Here is a 20,110-nt window from a genome sequence, read left to right as displayed (position 1 = left end):
CGGATATGTGAATATTTATAAATCTTTTTCTTGTTGAGAAACAATTTTCTGATCGGTTTGGTATCATCGACAAAGTTTTTTTTTATTTTTTTCATTCTTGTCTATTAGGACTACATTGCATAAAGCTTTTTTTATGTTCAATAATTTATTCTCGTCAGTAACCCATTTTTGGCACACAGTAAAAAATATTTTAAATTTGAATGTGTAATTTTGGAAGGTTAAATATTTCCTTTTTATTGTTGTAATTTTACCTTGATTTCGACTAAAAAAGTGGCATTACACCAGAAAAGTGGTAAAATTACACATTTTTTACATAAAAGATGTACCCCTTCCCAGATGTAATATTACCATGTTTTTTGAACTGTGCATATTGCTCGATTAAAGCTTCAAAATAACTTTGAAGTCCATTAAGTTACCAGAAACCGCTCTGCCTCGAATTTTTGCCATTTACTGGCCAACATGATCAAATTTAATGCAGTTTTGATCAAAATTTCTATTTTAAGGCATCATTTCTCATCACTTTGATTGCACACACTAGATGAGCCGCTTAATGAAAATCGCCATAACATTTTTTTCACTAAACTTGTTTTGAAATTAAAAATATTTTTTAAATGTATTTTTGTCTTATGAAAATTTCATGATTTGAAAAATTTCTAAAAAATTACGATATTTCTAAAAAATTATTCTGCTGAACCCCATTTTTGGTAAAACGAAAAAAGCTGGTCTCAGTCGTATTGCAATCATTACAATTGTTCACGGGCGTAATCTAACCCTAAGGCTTTGCTTCGGATTGGTTCCGTTGAGTTAGATTAGATTAGACAAAGTTTAATTTGCAATCGAAAATGACTAGATTTTTTTTTTTAAATAGTTAATCGTTTTCAAGTTCTAGGCAATTTCAGTAAAAAGCTCATCGGTGGCATTTTTGGTCCTCTAAACATAAAAAAAAACAATAAAAAAAGAAAAATATTTAACCCTCTACTGCCTAATTTTTTTTTCGATTTTTTTATTTTTCCCGTGTTCAGGAGGTCATTTTGAGCAACTTTTCTTCTACGAAAAACTTTACTTCTCTTGTTTTATGTTTTTTGTTGTCTAAATTTTAGTATTTTAATGTGCATTTATCTTGCTTAGTTTATGTTTGTTTTTGGTAGTATTTGGCCTATCTACCACCTCCTATCATTACATTTTGCCTATCTATTTTTTTCATGTTTTTACAGTAACTTTCACATTTTTGCATGTTTTTCACATTTTCTGCTATAAAATGACACTATTATCATTTAAATTGTAAATAAATGCGTAGAGGCATAGTCTGAGGTACTAGAAAAATTACTGAATACTTCTTTTTACTTAAAATATAGGAAATGTTAGTAAAAAACACTGCTTGTCATTTTTTAAAACATTGGCAAAGTCACAAGTAAAACTCCTAACCCATACATTTTTTTTAATTTTAATAGTTCTTCTTTCCAATGCAAATTTGGTTGAAAAAATGATTTTTGGCGATTTTTTAAATCGAAGTCTGTCTAAAGGCGGGATTGGGTTGTAGAGGGTTAAATTGGGATTTTTGTTCCGTGTAAATATTTTACATCTTTGCCTAAGACACCAAATCGAACGAAAACATCTTCCCGTTTTGTTTAATCAGCCCGCAAAATTTTATGGGAATTGTGTTAAAAAACTTATTTAACAGAAGGCAAGTTGAATTTTTTATTGTTGAAAATTTCGTTGGTTGAATATTACCTCTTTTTTGAGTAATTTTACCCCAAAAATGTGTGAAAATGTGAACCTGATCAGTAGACCGATTCAAAGGGATGCTACACCAAAATGTCACTTTTATTAAATTTTCAATGTGATTTTTAAATGAAAGATTTCATTTTTATAATGATTCAAGAATTGCAATGCGCAAAGTATTTTTTTGTCAATTTGGAAGGTGTAATTTTGGAAGGTTGAACATTACCTCTTTTATGATGTAATTTTACCTCAATTAAGACTGAAAAAGTGGTAAAGTTACACATTTTCAGAGGTAAAATTACACATTTTTTCTGACATAAAAGATGTACCCCTTTCCAGATGTAATATTACCATGATTTTTTATTCTGTGCGCTTTAAATGCGTTTTCTTACCTCAAACGCCAAAAATATTAACCAAATAATATTTGCAAGCCATTGAATGGGAGAGGAGTATTATCGTAAATCTGCTCTTTCCGTTGTCCCGTCACGAAAAGAAATGACTGTCAAAAACTAAAATTTCTACCAATTCGTTCAATTCAAGGATCAAAAGATTCGTTTTTCAGTTAGTGAGATTGCGTAGATGAAAAATATTTTCAAAAAAAAAAAAAAAAATCGAACAGGTAAAACTGTACTGATATCTTGGAGTGCCTTTTAAAAGTCCAATTTTACGATGTTGTCCCGTCACGCTACATTTTAATTTCAGGGGAAGCACAGGTATACAGTATAAAAAATCATGGTAATATTACATCTGGGAAGGGGTTCATCTTCAGAAAAAATGTGTAATTTTACTTCTAAAAATGTATAATTTTACCACTTCTCTGGTGTAATGTCACTTTTTTTTAGTCTAAAATGAGGTTAAAATTACATCATAAAAGAAGTTATATTCAACCTTTCAAAATTACACCTTCCAAATTCACACAATTTTTTACTGTGCACAATAATGTTTATTCTACATGACATTTCCATGTAGAAAAATCAATTATCTTTCCAGATATTTAAAAACATTTATTTTTTTAAAGGAGCCGAAGAATCGGTATATAACACATTTTTTCGACACAAATTCCGTCATCATTGCCCTGATAAATAGTATATTTTTTTGTGTATGCAAAATGGCTTGATATAAGGAATGCAATTGCAAAAATTTCATCCAAATAAAGGAATAGAAAATTAAAATCTCGTAAAAAGCTTGCGAAATTTTGTGACGAGTTAGAAATATTAAAAGAAAATTTTATATTGTATAGTATGGACGATTCCTAAGGCAAAGTTGAACCAAATCGAATAGAGTTTAAAGTTGGTGAAAAAAATCTGTTAATGCAAAAAACGTTTTATTTTAAATCGATAGTAACTTTTCAGTAACAACTCGGATCGGATCGGATTTAGTTCAAATTAGAATCTCACCCTTGACCAAGTTTCCACACAATGAACATCACCTTGCGGGGAAAAAAACGAAAGTTTGTCCATATTTTTGTTGAATTCCCACACAAACTTCAATTCTCAATAACGACATTTACCGATTTGGCTCGAAACTGCCAAAAATGCAAATTTTTGCCTAAGAAAAAGAGCCAGAGGGTGGGTAATCTAGGATTGCTCCAATTTTCCATTCTTGTCATCCATGGGGAGCAGGCATTTTTGTGACAAATTAGAACAGAACCTGGAATAAATACTTTGGTTTAATACTTAGAAACAAATCTCAAATTTCAGAACGATAATAAGAGAAGCAAAGCAGAAGAAGTTCCCTAGAAGAATACATGAAACAATTGGGATGTTCTTTTAAATTTCCCCGATCAGATCCCAAATGACGCATGTTGATACAAATTGTGCGACTTCCAGGTGGAAGAAAAATCGCACACTACATCTCATCATCATCATCATTATTTATCATTTGGCAAACGTGCACAAAGCCACTGAGTCAATGGTCAGCGTGCCCCCCATGTCCAGTGGCCATTACTTACAATCGGGCACCTCGGACGACTCGGCTTGGCGTAATCGCGCGGTTTGCAAATTGGCCCGGCGATGCTGCACTCATTGACCTCCCTCTCTCTCTCTCTCTTCTGTTTTTTCCTCCCGCCCCATCAAGATTCAGCTCAGAGCTGCGATGGAAATTTCTGCCCCCGTCATGCCATTTGATGGCAGATATTGACTCTTGGCTGTACTGTCTTTTTTTTTGCGTATGCAACACAAAAGTTTAAGAAGAGCCGAGCTGTGTGTGTGTTACCTGGTCATCACCAGTCGGTCAAGTGAGGAACCGTGTTTGGTGCCCCGGTAGGGGAGTCAGATCAAAAACGGCACCGTGATTTGATTGGACGTTTTTCTCAGTTTTTCTCATAAATTCTAGATAGAATTCAAACGCTTTCGAAAATCTACAAACAGTTGAGTTCGTAAAAACCATTTTTTTATCTGCGAAATTTTTTTACATTTTTGAAGACCAAAAAAAGAGTTTTTTTATTTGATTTTGGAAAAATAAATTTTTACAAAATTTAAAAAATATATATTTTAGAAACAAATTTAAATTTGCAACTGAAAATGATTTCTCACATTTTTTGATAAAGTGCACCGTTTCCTAGTTATAGACATATTTAAGAAGGCAAAACAGACGACGAAACAAAGAGAAATGCAAAAAGTTACTTTTTCAAATATTTCGTAAAATTGCGATAATTCGTGATGGTCACAAGCAAATTTTTTATGTTTACAAATATTTTTTTTGCAATTTTCTTCTCTAAAACTTTGTAGAAAATTGTTACACTGTAAAAGATAATGCATGCCGTCAAATCGGACGTTCAATTTTACAGACATGCCTCGGTTTAGCACCGCATTATGCATGATGCAAAACCGAAGCGTGCATAACCGAGGCACAGAGCTTATGGGATTTTAGCTATAATCGTATGAAAAATCATGCAAACATAAAAAATATAGTGTTTTGGAATCAAGATAATGTCAGCTATCCATTAAAATTATAATTTCACAAAAATACGTATATGAAAATGCATTTTTTTTTCTCTAAAGAAACCAAAAAATATATTGTTATCGCAATATGGGTATCAAATGATCAGTTTTTTCATACATTTCGAATGTTAAATCATTTTGAAAATACTAAAAATTTTCACAAAACTACGTATTTTCGAAAGAATACTCCAAATTTCCGTTTTTTCAATATGGGTATCAAACGATCGGATTGTTTTCATAGATTTGGAATGTTATAACAACATTTTTTGAAAATTCTAAAAAAAATTCACAAGGCTACGTATTTGAAAAAAATACTCAAAATTTCAGTTATTTCAATATTGGTATCAAACGAACAGGATTTTTAATACATTTTGAATGTCATAAAAACATTTCTTGAAAATACTCAAAATTTTCACAAAACTTTGTATTTTCGAAAAAATACTCAAAATTTCCGTTTTTACAATGTGGGTATCAAACGATTGGGATTTTTTCTTACATTTGTAAGGCTAGTACAAATTCTATTTAAAGTTTTGGTACCCCCCTTCAAAGTTGCCCCGAAAAATCAGGGGGGCAAAAAAAATTCAACAAACTTCAAAATTTTAATGGAAATTGAACTGAAATGAGCTGTAATCAATTTAAAATGCATTCCCCTGCGTTTAGAATCATTTTCATGTTTGGGTTGATTTAAAAATCTTTTGAATTTTCAAAAATGTTCGATATTTACTGTCGCTAATTTTTTTATTCGCTAAAAGTTTTGTTTTCGTCAAATCTCATATTTTTTGAAAACTTATGATTGCAAAACAACTGAACAAGTATAAAATGTATTTTTTGCAATTCCGTCGTGAAACTACTTACTTTTCCTGTCATTCTTGAACGACGAAATAGCCTACTTTTCTGTACCAAAAATAACAGAATCGAATAGCAACACTTTTCAAAATAAATGCTGAAAAGTTCTACTTTTCAGCACTGAAATGGGTGTTGAAAAGTTGAACTTTTTAGCACTTGTTTCGAAAAGTAACACTTTTCAACATTTTTTTGATTTAAACGATTTATTGACAAAATACATGAAAATTCGACTTAAAATTTCACTCAATGGGTGTTTTTCGAAAATGCAAAAAATGTTGTATGGAACTCGTTGCAAAACTTGATTTTTTCAGCACTCGTCGTATTTATCCAACTCGGTGAACCTCGTTGGATAAATGTACGACTCGTGCTGAAAAAAATCTCTTTTTGCAACTTGTTGCATAAACTACTATTAAAACACGTTTTCCATGCTAATGTTGAATTCATGCTTGTTATTTCAATATTTATATATTTTTTGCCCCCCCCTCGACCCCGGCCAGAGCTGAGGGACAAAAACTTTGAAAAATGTTTGCATCGGCCTAAGTTGTTATCACATTCGAAATGTTTGAAACAATCTTGATCGTTTGATACCCATATTGTAAAAACGGAAATTGTGAGTATTTTTTTCGAAAATACGTAGTTTTGTGAAAATTTTGAGTATTTTTAAAAAAAGTTGCTAAACATTCGAAATGTATGAAAAAATCTTGATCGTTTGATACCCATATTGTAAAAACGGAAATTTTGAGTATTTTTTTCGAAAATACGTAGTTTTGTGAAAATTTTGAGCATTTTCAAATAATGTTGTTAGAACATTCGAAATGTATGAATAATCCTGATCGCTTGATATCCATATTGTAAAAACTGAAATCATGAGTATTTTTATTTCGAAAATACGTAGTTTTGTGAATATTTTGAGCATATTCAAAAAAATTGTTATAACATTCGAAATGTATGAAAAAATTCCGGTCATTTGATACCCATATTGTAAAAACTGAAATTTTGAGTATTTTTTTCCGAAAATACGTAGTTTTGTGAAAATTTTGATTGTTTAGAAAAAAAAAATTTAACATTCGAAATGTATGAAAAAATTCCAATCATTTGATAATTTTGAGTATTTTTTCGAGAAAAATTGTACTTTCAAAATACAGAAAAAATATTAATATTGTAAAAATATATTTTTGTGAAAATTTTCATGAAATTATAATTTCAATGGATAGCTGACATCATCCCGATTCCAATACACTATAATTTTTTCATGTTTGCATGATTTTTCATACGATTAAAGCCAATGTCTCCCATATAGTTAAAATCCCATAAGCTCTGTGTTTAAGATAAGCACTAGACCGTGCTAAACCGAGGCAGCTGAACGAATCAAAACCGGGGCATGTCTGTACAAAAAAAAAAACCTTTGCATACCAATTTTCCAAACCATCACCAATTCAGTTTGCAAATTTAAAAAAAAACCCGCCTTTTTTCGAATGTTCATAAATAAAAGGGGTCGAACCGCCCCTCCGTCACGAGATATCGAAAAATTGAGCTCGGATTCGTGATCAGGGTCCAAAGTTAACCTCTAAGACAAAGTTTCATGCAAACCGAAGGGAGGTTTGGGCAACTTTTTCCGATTTCGTGTGAGTTGGCGGAAAATTACCCTCATGCACAAAATAGTTTCGAAAAGCTGAGAAAATTTTCTGTTGGATTTCTATTGGCTGAAATACATTTACAATTTGGTGAAAAAAAATTTCTCTGTGTCATAATTAGCCCGCATTTTCTAGCTCGCGATACTGGGGAAACTATTGGTACGATTCCCAATGATAAAAAATGCGACTTTAGCGAAATTTTTAATTTAGAGTTTTAATAATCAAGATTTATTTTGAGAAATGACTAAATACATTGGACATTTTAAAAATTTTGTCTTGATTTTTGATGTTCAAATTCAAAATCAAAAAAATCAAATTATTCGCTCTACAGCATTGCCTTGGCGTTCTCGATTACGAGATTTCTACTCGAAACTAAGTGTCCGAAGGCTTGATTGTTGAGGCAATTGCAAACCTCTTTTTACATCTTAGCTTCCATCCACCCCGGGATTCGAACTGACGACCTTTGGATTGTTGGTTCAACTGCCTACCGACGACTTCACCGAGGCAGGACCCAGGGAGACGACTCCTACACCTGGACTGAGCTAACGACCTAACCTTTTTAGGTTAGTCCGGGGCCAACATTTACTTCCCGTCCGACGGAAGGCGTGATCAGACAAATCTCGTCTCAAAATTGCCACCGGGACCTTCTGGGATCGAACCCAGGCCGACTGGGTGAGAGGCAATCACGCTTATCAAAAATCAAATTATTTTTGAACTCAACAAATCTGAATATTTTTCGAAAAAATTGCCTTAAATTACTCGTGACTAGCAAATAGTGAACTTTACAAAAAAATGTGCTCAGTCATTTTAGATTGAAAATTTGATTAAGTATCTCCCATGATTTTTTAAACTTATATCTGAAAATCAAAATTCATCTTAGTTTGGCAATACAGTCCAGATTCGATTATTCGAAGCCTCGATTATCCAATGTTTCGGTTATCCGAAGGTATGTATGGGGTTTTGTATAATCGAATCACGAACAAAATGTGTTTTTTTTTGGTTATTTTGTTTTAAACATCAAATCCGAGCTTTGGCCAATTTTAGTCAAATTTTAATAGCTGATTGTCAAATAAAAAGTAAAATGCATTTTTTTTATATTTCTTCACCGGCAACAGTCCAGACTCGATTATCCGAAGGCCTCAACATAATTTCACTTTGGATAATCTTCTATAAATTAAAACCAAAAATTAAACAACAATAAAACAAAAGTTTGGCAAGAGTAATGTTTTTCGCAGGACAAAATTTTATCAAAATGAAAAATAAAAAAATGGGACAATGCTTTTTTTAAATAAAAAAAATTAACAATGTATTCTGAATAGTTCAAATTGATTGTCCAAAGTTTAAATTAAAACTTCATTTCTAAGATGCAGTTTTCGGCCTCTTGCAACCCTAGTCGCCATTCTTTTTACCTACTCCACCTCGAACTTCCAGGTCAGAACGCCAGAAAACCTCTCGAACGCTCGAGCTTTCAATCTTGTCTTGTCATTACTGTCATTAACGTGTGCTTCAACCCGGGTCACCGCCGACCGTATCATTTCGATGTTCAATGGCAATTTAAAAACCCAGTAATTGAATCCAACAGCTTCGCGGGCACGTTCCCGAGTGCCTGCGAACAATCTTGATCGAACTTCCGGGCGCGAATCGAATAGCCTAGTTTTCTACTAATTATTTTTAGATCATAATTAAAACATTATCTGATCATCTTATCGCAGGTTTCGATTGGGATTTCCACCTCCAACTTTTCCCAACATCCTCTAATCAAACATTTACCAAACGATTACAAATTCGACTGCACAGGTAATTGTTAATTTTATAGCAGCCGCCATTATGGCGGTTCGTTCTAATTGTTCTCACACTTGTTACATTGTTCGGATTCTGGACCCGTTTTTTAAACGGCGTCGTCAACGTGTGTTCAACATTCTCTAGCTTAGCAGCGCCGGCAACGTGCCGCAATTGTTGATTATTGTAAAATAAATCATCACCATAAACCCGTTTCTTGCCTCAACTCCCCCTCTTCAATCAGTTACGTGTTCTGGATTTCATACAGTGAAACCCTTATGATTGGATACCGGGGTGGGGTCAACCTAAAAACTGTGATTAACCACACTTCTAGAATGATAGTCAATATTTTTTTTTCATATTTGAACAACTATAAAGTGTGAGCACAGTGTGTAAGTGTAGGCACGACGCTGTCGTGCTATATTGTCGCACGTCGCTTTTTGACATTCCGAGAAAAACGCGTTTTAATGCTTAACATTGAATAAAACAAAGTAGAGTACGCAATGTAAACAATGACAAACATGTTTTGTTTGGCTGACCATTCTGCGCACTGTCCCGAAGTTTGATTAAATTTGAGTACTGAAATCCCGAATAATCATTATAAATGTGTATAGTAGTCGGGCATGTACGTGTGTCAAACGCACTCTGACGTGAAATCCCTTTGGCCAGTTGTCGCATTTACAACAATTTTCAGGATGTGTCAAGATAGCACGATCAGATCGAAACTTCTTCCATATGACAACAATGCATAGAGTTTTTTCCGGTTTGACAAGATTACGACGAATTGAAAGATAGTTGTGGGAGAAGTACAATGTTTTTCGAATCATCAGAGTTTTACTGTATCTATTCCGAAGGAAGGAATTATTTTACGAGAGATAAAACCATATTTTAAAGTGGTATTTTTTCTCACATGTGCGATAATCGCATACACTTTTGCAAATCAAGTTGGTGGTGCAGGCAGTGCTTCCAGATCGTCCAGATTTGTCGAGGAATCACGCAATGAGTATCAACGTGTTTGCAAACTGCACACACACACACGTATGCATAGAAGGAAAAGCTATTGCAAACCTCACCTCAGTGCAGGCCAAGTGCTTATTTTTTTTTGTTTACGTAATTGTAGCACACACGATGCGGTGTTTACGGGCCAAAGTAGAGAAAAATGCACCCCTCCGGCACGCGGCCACCCTCACAATCGCCACCCTAGAGCGCTGGGAGACAGGTTTGTTTACATATTATTCCTCCCCTTTGGGCACTGACTTGGGGCGTTGCGTGTGCGTTTGCGAGATTTGCTGCAGTGCTTTTAGACGATTTAGACTCATTGGCTGGTTTTTCCAGATTTGTGGTAACGTGAGAGTCGTCCTGACCCTAAAAAGATCGATGCGTGTACGACAACTGATAGGACTAGGCTTTGAAGATGTAATGTGTGTTTCATAACAAACAGTGTTTTGACATTCTATTTTGATATTTTTGCTATCAAAATCTGCCTTCAGGCGGGTTTGGTACGGTAAATGGTCCGTTCGCTTGCTTTGATTAGTATTTTGCAAGCTCTCGCAAAAAAAAATCATGAAAAGCAAAAAAAAAATCTTGTGAAAAAGGTCATTGTCACGTTGTGACCGCGAAAGCAGGCACAAAAACTTTCCGATGTTTAAAAACCGAAAACCAGCTGGTTGACCTTCGCCAAACTCGATTCAACTGGGTGCCGAAAAACAAATCTGCACAAAAGAACTCCCGATCGTCTTTCTCACGGGCGATTTGAAAGGAAAATCGAATTTTGGCGAGAAAAATCCTCGAACTTGACTTGAGGTTTTGAAGCTCTCATCCAAGCTGAAGTTTATGGCCCGTTGTTGATGGCGCTTGTTCGCGAGAGGAAGCGCTGCTGCTCGAAAGGTTGAGAGCGAGGGTACACATACACACACACACCCACTTCAAGTTCAAGTTGACAATTAAGCTCGGTTTTGAGGCAGGTGTAAGGGGGAGAAGACAAAAAATAATGGTACCACCTTTTTACACTGCATTCACCTGGGTGGTTTGATTTTGGTGATAGTGGTTATTGGCTCTCGGTCTCTGGCATAGACAGATTTAATAATTTGACAGAATTATAAAAAAAATGTTATTTTTTGTTGAACATCGTCAAACTTGAAGGTGAATTGGTTGTTACATTATTTCTGAATGTGGTTGTTACATTATTTCTGAATGTATATTCTGAATGTCGCATCAAGATATTTCATGATTTGAGCACGCACAAAGCAAATGTTCATACCTGCAAAGGATTTTGCAAAGAACAAAGGAGGAAAGTTGCGTATTTCAATTACTAAAATTTTGGTACCCTAACATATTTAGGTCATCGCTGAAATGTTCAAGTTATCGCAGTTTTAATGAAAAAAGTAATTTTTTCTAGTTTTCGTCTTTTCCCATCTTTGCGCGTGGCGCGTCGAAAAACCCAGTTTTTATTTTCAAAAAGTCGTATCTCAGAGTATCGAAAACATGACTTCACCATTTTTTCATATGTTATGTAAAATTTTTCGAGGAATCCGATAAAAATATTCCCAAGACCTTTAAAACTGCATTTTAAGTTTTTATACGACCTTTTCAAATGTTAAGCTAGATTTTTGAAACTTCGTACTATTTTTCCCAAATAGCCAAACTAATCACCTTTCTTTTGCGTCTAAGACAGCTAAAATCGGATGAAATGGCGCGGAGTTATGATTTTTTGAAAAATGTGGTTTTTGCGAAAAATGACGAAAATTGCCATTTTTCGGACCACCCTAACACGGCGTATGTCACCCTAATGACCAAACAAAAAAAAAATACGGGTCTAATTATTTCGGCCAAGGAACCCCCAGAAAAATTTTGAGCCCGATTGGAGAACTTTTTTATCGAATCATGCTGTTTTCGTGGGGAAATGCTGTATATAGTATATATACTATATACAGATTAAGAACCCAAAATCTTTCGATACATTTTTTTTGTAACCTATTTAAAATGAGTATTCAACATATAAGCAGTTCTCTACGAAATCGATCTTTTTTTTAATTTTAATTTTTGTATTTTTTAATCCGGCTGAAACTTTTTTGGTGCCTTCGGTATGCCTAAATAAGCAATACAAATTTGGCAGCTGTCCATACAAAAATGATGCATAAAAATTCAAAAATCTGTATCTTTTGAAGGATTTTTTTTTATCGATTTGGTGTCTTCGGCAAAGTTGTAGGTATAGATAAGGACTACATTGAAAAAATTATACACGGTAAAAAAATGGTGATTTTTAATTTAGCTTTTTGTCACTAAGATTTGCAAAAACATTATTTTTATTTTTTGATAGATTTATGGGACATCAAATGCCAACTTTTCGGAAATTTCCAAGTTGTGCAAAACACATTTTAACGAGTTATAAAATTTTGAATCAATACAGATTTAAAAAAAATCGTAAAATTGGTCACAAAAATTTTCTAACTTCATTTTTCGATGTAAAATTTAATTTGAAATCAAAAAGTACTTCAGTGAAATTTTGATAAAGTGCACCGTTTTCAAGTTAAAGTTTTTTTTAAAAAAGATCGGAAAATTTCACGTATTTGTAAATTGGACGATTAGTAGCTGAGATATCGACGTTAGGAAATGGTGGGTTGTTTGAGACTTAGAAAACATCAATTTTTCTTTTTTTTTAAACCTTTGCATGGCAATATCTCAGCAACTAAAAATCATATCAACAAAGTTTAAAAAAGCAAAATATAGAGAATTTGCTCAGCTTTTTAAATTCTTTTTTTTTTCAAAAGTGGGCAAAGATTTGCACTAATTTAAAAAAAAAAACTGCGATTATTTTGAAAAAAGTTACCTAAAACTGGCTTTAACTTGAAAATGGTGCACTTTATCAAAATTTCACTAAAGTACTTTTCGATTGCAAATTTGATTTTACATAGAGAAATGAAGTTGAAAAAATTGACGACCAATATTTCGATTTTAAAATAAAATCAGTATTGATTAATGAATTTACAACTCGTTCAAAGATTTTTTGCACAGCCAGGAATATTCAGAAAAGTTGGCATTTTATGTTCCCTAGAACATATAAAAAAAATAATAATAGTGTTTTTTTTCCAAATCATGTTTTAGTGACAAAAATTTTAAAAAAAAAATCACCAAAAAAATTTTTACCTTGTATAATTTTTTTTCAGTGTAGTCCTCATCCATACCTACAACTTTGCCGAAGACACCAAATCGATCAACAATTTTCATACATAATTTTTGCATGGAAAGCTGCCAAATTTGTATGGAAAATTGATGATGCAAAATGGCTTCTTTGGGCATACCGTAGGCACCAAAAAAATTTCAATAGGATTAAAAAATACAATATAAATCGAATGACCGAAATCTGAGAGAACTGCTCATAACAACTTGATGCTAATTTTGTACTTTATGAATATTTATTAAGTCGATCATGAAAATATAGAATATCCTTTTTGGCTGGAAAAAGAAGCAGTTGCTTTTTCACTTTTACATATTTTTTACGTGATGTTCAGAAATTGCCTAGTTTGGGTCACAAACGGTTTCAAATATTTTTTTTGTTCTTTTTGATAGAAATTTAAAAAAAATATTTGCAGAGTCAAATTGCATCTCAAGCTTTTTTAAATATATTTTTATGACCTTAAAAAGATAAGTATTTTACTCATATTTTTAAATTTAAAATAAGGCCAATGCAAATTTAGTTGAAAATTTTTGTCTTTCCTTTTTCGTGAAAATTTCTTCAGAAAATCAAAGGCATTCTTTATGGTATGCTGGAGCAAAGATTTTCACCGAAAAAACTAGTTAAATTGTTTCGTCGCTTGTGTGATATCTTGCACGACTTATTTGCTGTAAAAATATAGAACGTGGCACAAGATAACACACAAGCGACGGGTTGCTTTTTAATCAGTAATTGTTCCTTAAGAAACGAAAAAAGACGTAAATTACATTCTCTTAAATTGTTAAAATGTCACCCCTGCTGACGGTACTTTGAGAAGGATGGCACAGAATTATCGCTCTTAGGTGTGAAATCGTTATCTGTCCCTAAGACTAATTGTAGCAGAATATCCTGCGCATCAATTTTCTAGAGTAAATTATGGTGTCTCCATGCTAAATAATTTGGCATTGTTTGAATTTGAAGCCTGAATTCTTTTTTCGTTTTTATACTGCATAATATGCATATTATGTGCATATCAAAATATGAATACATTTGATTTGACTTTGATTAAAAAATAAAGTAAAAAAAAAACGTGCGAAAGCAAGACATATATAGAAGCTTTTTTCGTAAACACAAGGTAAAACAAACGAAAAAAAACCGTTTCAAGTATTTTTCAAGATTAATACCTCAACATCTTTTTATGGTAATTGCTCTCCAGCCTCCTGTTCGAATTTGACTTAAGTTAAATAGAATAAATTTGATATGAACATGACGGTCCTCCACCATCCAGATGATTTGAATATTGAATAATTTTCAACCTCTTATATTTCATTCTAGCTTCTTGAACAGAAATAATCCACATCAGAGCTTCTCTACCTGGGGCTGTTGCTAAATATTTGAACAGATTTTTATTTTTAAACTAACAGTTGTCTGAGGAACCGGTTGTCTCGCATACGATATTTCTCCCAAATTACAAATCTTCAAAAATACCACACACTCCTCAAACTGAGCTGACGTCTAATAGCAAAAAAAAACTCCCAAAAATCTCCAGTTCACTCGGAGATTTCATCACCATCGTCACCACGTGCGTTGCGTTGGTAGAATGAATTTTGGGACGGTTTCGCGACATTCGAAATCACACTCGTGGGGACGAAATCGGCGTCCGGGAGGACGGAACTTCTGGTCGTCAAACAGGTTTGCCAGGTGGCGGGCGATATCTGGTTGAGCCTTGGGTTTGCGTCCCATTAGAAAGAGTGTTCCGGATTTGCCACAAGCGCGTGTGAAATTCAAATTCGATAAGGTGCCGTTGTTGCTAAGGGCGTGATGTTGGATGAGTTGTTTGGGTGTGATAAGGGATACTGTGGAAGAGTTCGTTGCCCTTTGAATGAATCTGGAATGCGAAAAATTTTGGATTTTCAACACACAGGTATTTTGGAAGGAAATTAATAAGTTCTGAATTCAACTGCTTATACAGATAGATCTGAATTATAAAAATTTTTCGACTCTGAAATCACAAATATTTGAAGTTCTTTTTTATAAATAGTTCATTGTTTAAAAATTCATTTTTTTTTTCAAATTTAAATGATGCTTTCAATTTGGTTTAATCAGCATGATACAGACACAATACAGAATTTTGATTTGCACGAAAATAAATAAAACCCTTTAAAAAAATACTTTTAAAAATGAATTATCGAAAAACTATTCTTGAGTAATCAGTTTCGTCTCCTTCGCAGTTGAAGTCACCGCTCGTGATATGAAACAAACCAAAGCATCGTTGTAAACACTCGCGCGAACTTTTTCCGCTTGTACAAAACCAAAATAGCTTTGTCGGAGTTGGGAGGAAACTTGCGCGCAACGTTGCATGCAAGCAGCGCGTCGATGCTTTGCGGTACTTTTGGTGGGGTGGTGACTTGGAGCTTTTCAACCCTTGTTGTTGATTTGGCGAGGGACTGCAATGGGGGATGAAAAGCTTCGTTCGGTGCAGTGTTGAGCTTAAAGCACACAGAATGGGTAAGCTGGCGGCAAATGTGTTCCGAAGGCTGGTTCAAAATTTTGTTTTTATTTTCGCTTGACACTTATTAATTTTATAACGTTGGGGATTGCATGGAATTTAAAGATAGTATCTTGATCAGAGCTGAAAATGTCAGGGGTCCTGACGCGAAAATCGGCGACGCATACACGATTTTTTCAGATCCATTCACTGAACCGCAAAACCGTGACATAAACAAACCCGACTCAGTCGTGAGTGCCCTAGCTCACTGAGCAGCTGCAATGCGAGGCAGTAGTCGACCAACGCTCATTCGACGTTGCACGCACACACATAAAGGAACAAGTTTTTACACAAAAAGTTGGCATTTATGCGTGGAAATGTAATTTTGAATATAAGTTATGGTTGTTTTAAGTGTTTTGCACAGTCTAGAACCATTCAATTGTTTGAAAATAGTCAAAATAGTGTTTAGAGAGGATTTTACGAGTCAGTCATACGACACGAATTGAGTGAGTGTAGCTCATTTTTTCACGTCTCTCATTCTCCAGCAGCCGACCGGCACGAGTCAGGCGGCAGTGGTTGAACGGACTCAGTAGGCTTACAGTCACATGCTAGCAGTGAACTGACATTTTGGTTTGCTTCATATGTACGCTGGGTTGGAAACATTTTGCAGGCCTGATCTTGATACTTAAAAAATGGGGATTCAATTCAATTAAATTTGATGATGATTATTCTTCATGTTATTCTAATCGCAGTCTTATAAAAAAAACTAATCATCTTGTTCAGCTCTGTTTTTAACAGTTGACTAAACTGCAGAATAACTGAAGAAATACAGAATAACTAAAATATTTCCTCGGGAACAGATTTTTTTTGAATTTAGTATTTAACAATTCTCTCATATTTCGGTCATTAGATTTTTTTTTTGTATTTTTTTACCGACTGAAACTTTTTTGGTGCCTTTGTTATGCCCAAAGAAGCCATTTTGTATCATTAGTTTGTGCATATATTTTTTCTTATAAATTTGGCAGCTTTCCATACAAAAATGATTAATGAAAATTAAAAAATCTGTATCTATTGAAGGATTTTTTTATCGATTTGGTGTCTTCTCTTAAAAAAAATGATACACGAAAAAAAATTGGTGATTTTTTATTTAAGGGTGCACAGCAACGAAGGAACTTGTTATTCTAAAATTTTCAAACTTTTTGACCCAATCCTGCAACAACGGGATTGTAAAATTAGTCAAACTTTGCTGTAAATTACTTTGTAGACAGTAATTTAGGGATGAATAAAACACTACTTCGATAGTACCCGTAGTTTTGAAGATGCTAAAATGTCTGTAACAAAAATCTGGGTGCAAATTTTTTAATCAATGCTAATTTTTCAAAAAATCTAAAAAAAAAATTTCAACTTCATTTTTTGATGTTAAATCAAATTTGCAAATCAGTAAGTACTTCAGTGAAATTTTGATAAAGTTCACCATGTTCAAGTTATAGTCATTTTTAGCTAACTTTTTAGAAAATAGTCGCAGATTCTATTTTTTTTAAATTAGTGCACACTTTTCAAAACATATTTTTGAAATGCTGAGGAAATTTTATATATTTTGTTTTAATGAACTTTGTTGATACGACCCTTAGTTGCTGAGATTGATGTTTTCTAAGTCTCACCCAAACAAGCCACCATTTTCTAACGTCGATATCTTAGCAATTAATTGTCTGATTAACAATGTTATAATATGAAGTTTTCCGATCTTTTCGAAAACAATATTTTCAAAATTTTTAAATCAAGACTAAAATTTCAAAAGGGCGTAATATTAAATGTTTATGGAAATGGAAAATTATATGGACAAACTAATGATGCAAAATGGCTTCTTTGGGCATACCAAGGGAACCAAAAAAGTTTCAGACGTATTAAAAAATAAAAAAAAAAATTTAAAAAAAGATCGATTTCCTAGAGAATTGCCGTAATTTCTAAAATTACCTTTGAAAAATAGTCTCAAACCCCAACATAATCAGAGGAAGAATTATGGCAAACAAAGTTTTCAAACCCTTCCCTGAAGAAGGTGCCTAAAGCAAGCCAAACAACTTACAGGTCAGGGTCAAGTTTGTGTTGCTGTAATTGATGTGTAAACGCAACATCCTGCCAAATTCAGTGCAGTGAGTGGCACATGTGCCACACGCTCTAGTTCAGCTTCCAAAATTGCCGTTTCGTGATGACTTGGCTCACTTTTCCGTATCGGTGAGCATTGTAAAAGATATCAGATGAAGTTTTTGTAGGAGCTTTTTAACTAGGTGTTTACAACTTTGAGTTAGTCTATACCGTTGACGATATGGATAACTAAAGGAACGATTTTGAAAAGCGATTGAATGATGCTACTATAGGATTTTTTATTTGTTAGAATTATTATTAGTTTTTTCTAATGGACACAGCTTCAATGACGACAATACAACTGTAAAAACACATCTTCATCGATGGACCTGTTTTTGCTTGTTCTGGGTCAGAACTTTCCACTGCCATGCGTCATTAACCTTCGTTCCCCCAACAAATTGTACATCTCATCACGCGAGAGAGTAAACATTTCCATATACCGCGTCTACGTCACGAAACTGCTGTGATCAACTGCTATGCTCTTCATCCGCCGATCATTCCGTGGCGATTGGCCATCAACACCATGATCATCGTAGTCATCGCTCTGTAGCGCCACGTCAATTTGCTTACTGATTCAACACGTTTCAAACTGGACATTCCAACCCGACTTTGTTTCGCAAGCTATTATAAGCCCGAACGGAATGTTTTTCCTATTTTAAGAATCCTTGGCCGTTGAATCAGGTTGGATCTAGTGGGCTTTTCCCGCGTCATCGTATTGGTGGCAGGCTTTTTGCTGTGATTCACCGCGCGTCAGTTCACGCGGGTTGCTTCGATCTACTACGATTACTACGAACGCCAGGGTCAACGCATAGACGGCTGGTTGAAGACGCAGCACTGCTTGGGCAGATTCAAAGTGAATCATCCCCCTTTTGGCAGTTGTTTTTTTTTCTCCGAAGCTCATTTTACCAAGAGATTTGGATGGTTTAACCTTAGTTTCAAGCTTATGGTGAGTCAGTTAAGTGCAGTTACCATGCATTAATTTAATCGCCATAATCGCTTCATCAAGCGGCTTCTGTTGAGTGGAATCGTCCGTCCCTCAACGACAGTCATGCGTTTGAATTTTCACACCGTGGCGAGAGCGTGACTTTAAATTTACCACAGGGCATTTCGACGGAGGCGGAGGGCTCTCAATTTGCCGGATGGCTGAATGGGGTGCGATTACGGTTAGATTGAGTGTAGACTGATTGGTGATTTGAAATTAAATTGAGAGGAGATTTACCGCACCTAGATAAGCCTTTCAAACGCCGAAAGGCTCCAGTTACGGCGTTACGTAACGACGTAACGGTTCGCTGACAGCTTGCGGATTTGTTTGTAAACAAACACAACAATTCTTGGTGAATTCAACTACCGGCTAGTGCTGCTACATTGCTCAAAATTGCCTCCGAATCGCCATAAGACGGCAATTCAGTGTCACAATATCACTGCCAAATAGTGTGACCACTCCGTATCACAACAGCCCTCTCTGGCACAGGTGTCTCCATTTCCCAACATCAACAACTTATTGCGCGCACTACCGTCTCTTGAGCGGTTCAAGTCGGTGTACCTTGGCTGGTGAGGACGGAATGGTTCAATATTTCCACCGAAAAAAAAAAGAAAAACTGTGTCACTCGTTTAATAAGTTTGGCCGACAAGAGCGGCCAAGCGGTAAGAGAAGTGCAACAACGCGAGTTAAAAAAAATGTTGAAAAACTCTCAACACCTGAATTAAGTGAGGGATTGCACCAAGGGTAAGAGGCAACAGTTTTGACTTTGTTGGTTTATTTATTGTCTTTCCTGTGTTAAATTTTGTTTTTATTTATTTGAATTGATTTTTTATAATTTAAATACGATTTTCTTCAAAAATATAACAGATTTGTAAGAAACTTTTTTCATCGAGAGACTTTTACATCAAATTTTCAAACAGGTTCCCTAGTGAGAGTGTTTTGTACCGTTCATGAGGCTTGATGAGTGCGGCTTGCGGTAATGTTGAAAGTGATTGCAGATATTGCTAAAAAACAAAAACAAAATAAAGTTATTTAGTTGTGATATCTGAGTTTGTGCTTTTCCGTTGAACAGCGATACGGGTTTCAATTTAAATCGAGTATATGTATCCAAAAATACAACAAGTGCAATAAATATACAGCAATTCCCCACGAAAACAGCATGATTCGAAAAAAAAAGTTCTACGATCGGGCTAAAAATTTTTCTGGGGGTATCCTTGGCTGAAATGATTAGACCCGTATTTTTTTGTTTGGCCATTTGGGTGACCTACGCTCTGTTAAGGTGGTACAAAAATGGCAATTTTCGTCATTTTTCGCAAAAACCACTTTTTTCAAAATTCATATCTCCACGCCATTTCATCCGATTTTAGCTGTCTTAGACGCAAAAGAAAGGTGATTAGTTTGGCTATTTGGAAAAAATGATTA

At 34.4% G+C, this 20,110-nt stretch overlaps 1 protein-coding gene across 2 annotated transcripts in view; it reads left to right on the top strand.

The window, feature by feature from the left end:
- LOC6035648 (ABC transporter G family member 23) overlaps positions 1–20,110 on the top strand; it is a 79,900-nt gene that overhangs the window by 1,499 nt on the left and 58,291 nt on the right. The gene's annotated exons all lie outside the window — the stretch shown is intronic.

Source organism: Culex quinquefasciatus, chromosome 1 (genome assembly GCF_015732765.1).
Source record: "Culex quinquefasciatus strain JHB chromosome 1, VPISU_Cqui_1.0_pri_paternal, whole genome shotgun sequence".
In the NCBI taxonomy this organism is placed as follows: Eukaryota; Metazoa; Arthropoda; class Insecta; order Diptera; family Culicidae; genus Culex; species Culex quinquefasciatus.
Note: the sequence above shows the minus strand (reverse complement) of the source record. Positions and strands in the feature narration are given on the sequence as shown.